This window comes from Asparagus officinalis, chromosome 7 (genome assembly GCF_001876935.1).
Source record: "Asparagus officinalis chromosome 7, Aspof.V1, whole genome shotgun sequence".
Lineage (NCBI taxonomy): Eukaryota > Viridiplantae > Streptophyta > Magnoliopsida > Asparagales > Asparagaceae > Asparagus > Asparagus officinalis.
Window position 1 is genome coordinate 32659261 of NC_033800.1, and position 6289 is coordinate 32665549.

Below are 6289 nucleotides of genomic sequence, written 5' to 3' on the forward strand. Positions count from 1 at the left end.
GTTGATAGTGGTGGTCGTCATGTTACCGGTTTACATCCCGAGCTAGTTCAATGTGCACTACCCGCTGGTAAGATTGTTGCAGAGGTAAACTATTTTTGCAGCTCTTTCTTCAAGGCTGAGGGGTAATTTCTAGCCAAAGACTTTGGAACTCCCAGCTGGTCACGTTGGAGTGTTGGCCAGTGGTGGTCCCGGATGATTGAATTCATCTTGCAGGAGAACTACGACGACTTGCAAGAGTACGGTCTTTTCGTGCTGATCAGGGCCACTCATTTTGGGTTAAAGAACAATGCCTAATAGTTCTTCAGCGTGTTAGAGCTATACAATCCTGACACGTGCATGTTCTTCACCCCTGACGGAGAGCTAGGGATAGAGCTCCATGAGATGGTAGAAGTCTCGGTTCTACCGCTGGGAGGATACTCATACAAAGAATATATCCAGGGCACAAGGAATTAGTAAAACTAGAGAGGAACCACCCCCAAGTCGTTAAGACTTTTTGGGAGCTGATGTGCTACTACCATATTTGCATGACCACTGAGGGACTCGTGGAGAAGAAAGGCATGTCCCTCAGCCATAGCACTTGGGCAAGTTCTCTGTTCTAGCAATTGGACCAGAAGAAGGTCCCCATTGCATCGCTGAACCCTTGTGACGAAGTAGTATTAGTGCAACATATCTTCGCTCACCCCCCCCCCCCTTCCTATCCCCCCCCCCCCCACTTCCTATGTGACCACTTCAGACAAATGCGGTTACACAGCCGGTGTGGAGTTCGAAAGCTTCTTCCATCAAGCTGGAGAACCCATCTCCCACAAGGCATTATTAGTGGGATTCCTCATGTTGTGGCTGAAACACATTGGCATCCCCACACATAGCTAAGACACATTGCCGATGGAAGTTGTGTTCTCGGTTGTCCGTCTGGCGCACGGCTACTCATATGCTCTCCTTCAAGCCATGACTGTGTGTATTCACGAAGGATTGTGACAGTTGTGTACTCAATTCTGCCAAGGCATCGAGAGTCCTCGGGTAGAGCTTCTTTACACCTATCTGATGGCGTGGTTTATGATGCGCTGCCCCACCCTCATGACTGTGCCTTTCGCTCATGATGAAGACCAAACTATTCCATTTATACAGCGGCTGGAGCACTCTTCTTGGACTAAGGGGTATATGGCGACGATAAGGAACACCTTAAAAGATCACAACAACTTTAACTTCTTCCGGTGCTTTCTCCTCATGACTAATTATGGCCAAATATTCACAGACGAGTCGAACAGCCAGGGAGACACCTCTCTATATACTGGCTACTTCAGATGGCTCATGAATATACATCCCGGGTACTTAATCTACAGCCATAGTCCGACATGCCGACTGGAGCCTGTAGGCGTCAAAAAGTACCTATAAGTTATCACACACAACTCGAGATGAAGTGAATATGATAAAAGTCATCATCTGAGTCAAAGAGGATCATCCAATTCCAAAGACTAACCAAGGAATGCATAAAAATGCAAAACAACAAAAATAAGAGGGCATCATACAATTTCTCGAGACAAAGAAGTTGTTTAGGAAACTATGAGATAGCACATAGTTTCCAAGACAATGATTTTGTCTCGGAAGCTATTAGGCAACACATAGTTTTCGAGACACGAAAACTGTCTCGGAAACTATGTGACAGGGTCACCTTGTTTTGTGATGGTTTTCTCGAGATTTGTACGATCCACGTGGCTTCATAACTGCTGGGTATCATCCATAAATGTGGGGAGGTAGTTACAAACTAAAAATCTACTCGTAAGTATAGAAATCATGGCATTTAATAGAGTGGGCAACGGTTACAAAACTGCCTTGGACAATACACTATTTCCGAGACACAGAATCGGTCTCGGAAATAGGGGTTGTCAGTTCAGATTTGTTTTAACTTTCTATCTTCAGTAACAGCTCCTAAAGGCTATAAATACCTCCCTAGCACCCATATGCACGGGAACCAAGCACATTTTAGGCAGAGAGTTGAGTGTTTTGGCTAATTTTGAGCAAGAGAGAGTCTTCATTGTTTTCAAGCATCCTCAAGAGCCTTCGATGTTTCCTCGTGATCTGAGCTTTGACTCGCTCTTAAGAAGAATGTTCATCTTACTTTGATAAGATATTCATTTCAGTTCTTACTTCTAAAATGAAGCAAGAACGCCAAAGCATTCTTCACGATTTAACATAGATCTGTAATTCGGTCGTCCATAGGCTAACGCACCCCCGACATAGGCAAAGATCTCACACAAGCAGCGAATGATAAATATTCCTGCGTGTATTTTTAGGGAGCACTTTTAATCTTGTTTTATTGTAAAGAGAAGTTTTACAAAGCACAAAGCTCACTCTTTTGTTTCCATTGTAATCGATAAACGTTTTTGTAATGGATTCTGTAATAAAATTTATCCCGACACAAACAGAGCCCTACTTGCCTTGTCGATTTGCACGCCAATTCGGGTATGACCAGTTGTACATTGGCAACCTCAACACTTATTTGCAGTCTGAGGGTAGTCTAATTAATAGAACGAGAGGGTAGTTTTGGACAATCACGAGATGTATGGGTGCTCGCTTCTCGCTTCCGCATCAGAGTCACCCACTGTGAAAGACCCTTGCTTATTGCAAGTGGCACTGCACCACTAATGTGGCGATTCTAGGATTTAACGCCAACTCCTCGAGGTTAAGTCTCATTAGAGGCTGTTTAAGATCCAGTGATGCTTCAAAGAGGAATTGCATGTCGGGCTTCAAGGAATTCTAGCGTGCAGTTGAGTTTATGGGAGGAGAAGAGGCTCAGCCTTCGAGCCCCCATAAACTTATCAAGAGGTACTCGCAAAACTTGGTGAGAATACACTTTGGGGGTCTCCTCGTATTGAAGAATACGGGAGTTATATGCCCATTGCTGCTGGAGAAGGCGAGGCTTTTGGAGGTAAAGCTGCTTCTGATGAACTGTGAAGCTTACTCGTGTCGGTGAGTCTCTTGAACATCTATGGCATGACATTGCCGAGCGCACTTCCCAACCTGTTGATGCCTCTGCGGAAAGCTTTTCCCAACCACCAAGAAAAGCTTTGAACATCCCAAGATCCAAAGAGGGGGTCACCTATTTGATTTGAGCCTTAGGAGCCCTTGTTTTTGGAAACAACCGTTCTAGCTCCAGACATATCAACGTCAGCTGCACTTGAGGAAATAATTCTAGCTATGGAATCCATGGGTATGTTGGTCTTTATTTATTGTTTCAAACTTTAAGTTGTCATCTTTTTATGCTTATCTTCCAATGTTTTTATAGAACAAACTGAAGAAGCAGGAGCCTCAAGGCAGGTGGGAAAGAAGTCTAAGAGACAGCAGCCTGTGAGGAAATCAAAATGTGTTGTTTCCAAAAGACCGAGACGGGAAGCTCACGAAGCCATCACCCCTCCTACTAAGTGTGTTGCAGCAGAGGCTAAGCCGCAATCTGAAGATGACGTCCCTCTGCTTCAACGTAGCGTCAGGTTACGACCTAAGTCGAGCGTGAGCACTGTGGCCACTCTTCCTGCTCCAGGTAAGATAACTCCACACCTATCATTATCTTTTTTAATTTTGAGTATGCTAACGGGTTTTTATGGGGCAAATATCCTCCCATTCATTTGTACTAAATCAGCAGCTATTCTCGGCACAACTACTGCGAGCGGAAAGGAGGCGGACACTGTAAGCGGGACGGGTGAGAGTCAGGCGCTTTTGTCACGGGATGGTATCAACTTCACCTAGGAGAGCTGAAGTTCCGTCTGCCAGATAGTCGCTATTGCTTCTGCTGCCAGCACTCTACTAGCTGTCACTGTGGTTGAGGTATTTGCTCCGCCCTTGGTCTCCACACAAGCGAAACCCTCATCTCCTAGTCATCTTGAGATGGTCTCTTCAAGTGCCACAGCTTCCTCCTCCTTTGCTCGAGGGAAGGACTATAGAGTGTCGAATATCTTGGAGAACTTCCTCACAATTATGAAAGACTCCCCTTCTTGAGTATTGGATCACGGTGATATATTTGCCGGGATCAAGGTGGTGTTGGACGGTCCTTTGGACTTGATGCAGAGCTTGACCAGTCGTGCAGCTGTGATGCCATATAGACTTAGCATGACGAAGGTGGAGGACCTCATCAGGAGATGGCAGGCTCATCATGATCGACCTCTTCTCCCTCTTTCCGAAGAATGAGCCAGGCAATATTTAAGTCAGAGGGATGACTCTGTCTTTGCACTTCGATGCCAAGTGATTGAAAAGAATAAAAGAGTCAAAGAGCTCGAAGTGATCAGCTAGAAGTTGTTCAGTGAGCACCAAAAGGCCACTTACACTGAACAGAACAATCAGGTTCTGATCGAATCTTATAGGGTTGCTCTTGCTGAGATCCAAGCCAAGATAGCGGCAACGGAAAATGACCTAAGGGCAGCGGTAGAGGTGTAGCAGACGCTGACAACCAAGCAGGAGGAGCAGCAAACATCCCTTCAGGCTCAGTTCAATGAATTAGAAAGTTGGAAAGTGTCGTGAGCAGCGTGGTGATGTTTTCTGGCGAGGAGCTGTGTAATAAGGCGTTAGAAGAAGTTGAAGCGGAGCACTGAAGGTCACTGGGTGAACTCGCGGAAGAACTTCGCAACACCGTCCGATTCTCCTTAGCTCAATTTATGTTTGTTATAAGTGGCTAATTAAACGGTGAATTTAACCATTATTATTGGACATGACTAATTGAATATGGCTTTTCACATATAAGCCAATAGTTTGCAAGTTAGATCCGTTCTTTTCTTTACAGACACTGGAGATAACGAAGGAGAAATTGATGGGCACATATCATTTTTGTTTCCACTAGTTTTTGGTGCGTAGTGCTTGATAAAATTCACATGATAGGGAAGACAATCAAAATATAGTAGAACTTACATGCAATTTGCTAAATTATCATAAATCCAAGAGTAGAATATGGGGTTGGACCTTTTTCTTATATTAAAAAGAAAAAAAAATATGAGCTGGGACCTAATATCTTTCTAGTTGAGTACATAGTTTACGATGACCTGCTAAATCTCAATTTTGTGGTAATGTACTTTAATAACACGTAAAGGTGTATGGTTTTGTGGGTTAAATGGTCTCTCTCTCTCTCTCTCTCTCTCTCTCTCTCTCTCTCTCTCTCTCTCGGAAAAGTTTCAAATGCAAATATTTGTTTATTTCCGAAAGTATTGATCTTTTTGATGAAGCCAACCACTGATAAATAAAATATATGGAACGAATTATAATATTCCTGTATCTGTTCTAGTCACACATCTAAGTTGTTACACATCAAGGACATCCCAACTGCCTTTAGGCGTATTCAAAATGCAAATAGACCGTTAAATTAGATAAAGCACCTACTAATTAAAAAAAAATCTAATACTTGAACTGGCCTCATAATAGATAATTCCAAATTAAGGTTTGACTTTCTCTTAGCAACAAACACACATTAAGCATTTCATATTTTTTTAGCGATAAAATCTTAAATCATTCCACCAAAAAAAAATTTAGTATACTTCTTCTGTATATTCCGTTCTATTTTAACAACATGTATAACTTTTAAGCGAGAAATGCAAAAGGATGATCATGGATCACAAATTTGGTTTTCTAATTGAACGCAGTGAAGTTTGTTCTAATTTCTATTACAAGGAATTTAAATGAATAAGAAGAAAGCTAGTGATCAAATAGAAAGTTTTATGATCTTTATGGACGTTCGTAATAGAAATATATTCGTTTACTAGAGTCTGGTTCAGATGTAACAGATCAAAATTTCACTATATAATTTTTATCTTTATTCTAAAAGTATATAGAATAAATACTTCTGATGAGATGAGATACGTCTTAAGAAACTGAAATCCCGGATAGTCACATTAAAATGACAAAAGTCAATGCAACAACAAACTACATATATAGCAACTCACAAAAGAATAAAAGTGAAATTTTTTAAATGGTATTTTGCAATTTATTACAAGGAAAAAGCAGCTCATCTTGGCCTGAGTCAAAGATGCTAGCTAGTTGAGAACGTGAAGTTTATGAAATTGAGAGAATCTTCACTTACCTAACGCGATGTGCAAGGCTTTCGTTGACCATATAGAATCTGTCATCGTTACGGTATTTGTTGGTGTTTGTTTGATCCTTTAGAATGTGAACAGCTAGCTTCCCACTTTTTGGTTATCGTAATTGTATATTGTTTCAAAAGAGATGGTAGTATTTACTTGCTTGATTTTTAATTCCAGACAATAAGGCCCCGGATGGTTTTTTGAGCTAGCTAGTTTTTTTCAGGCGGGGAATA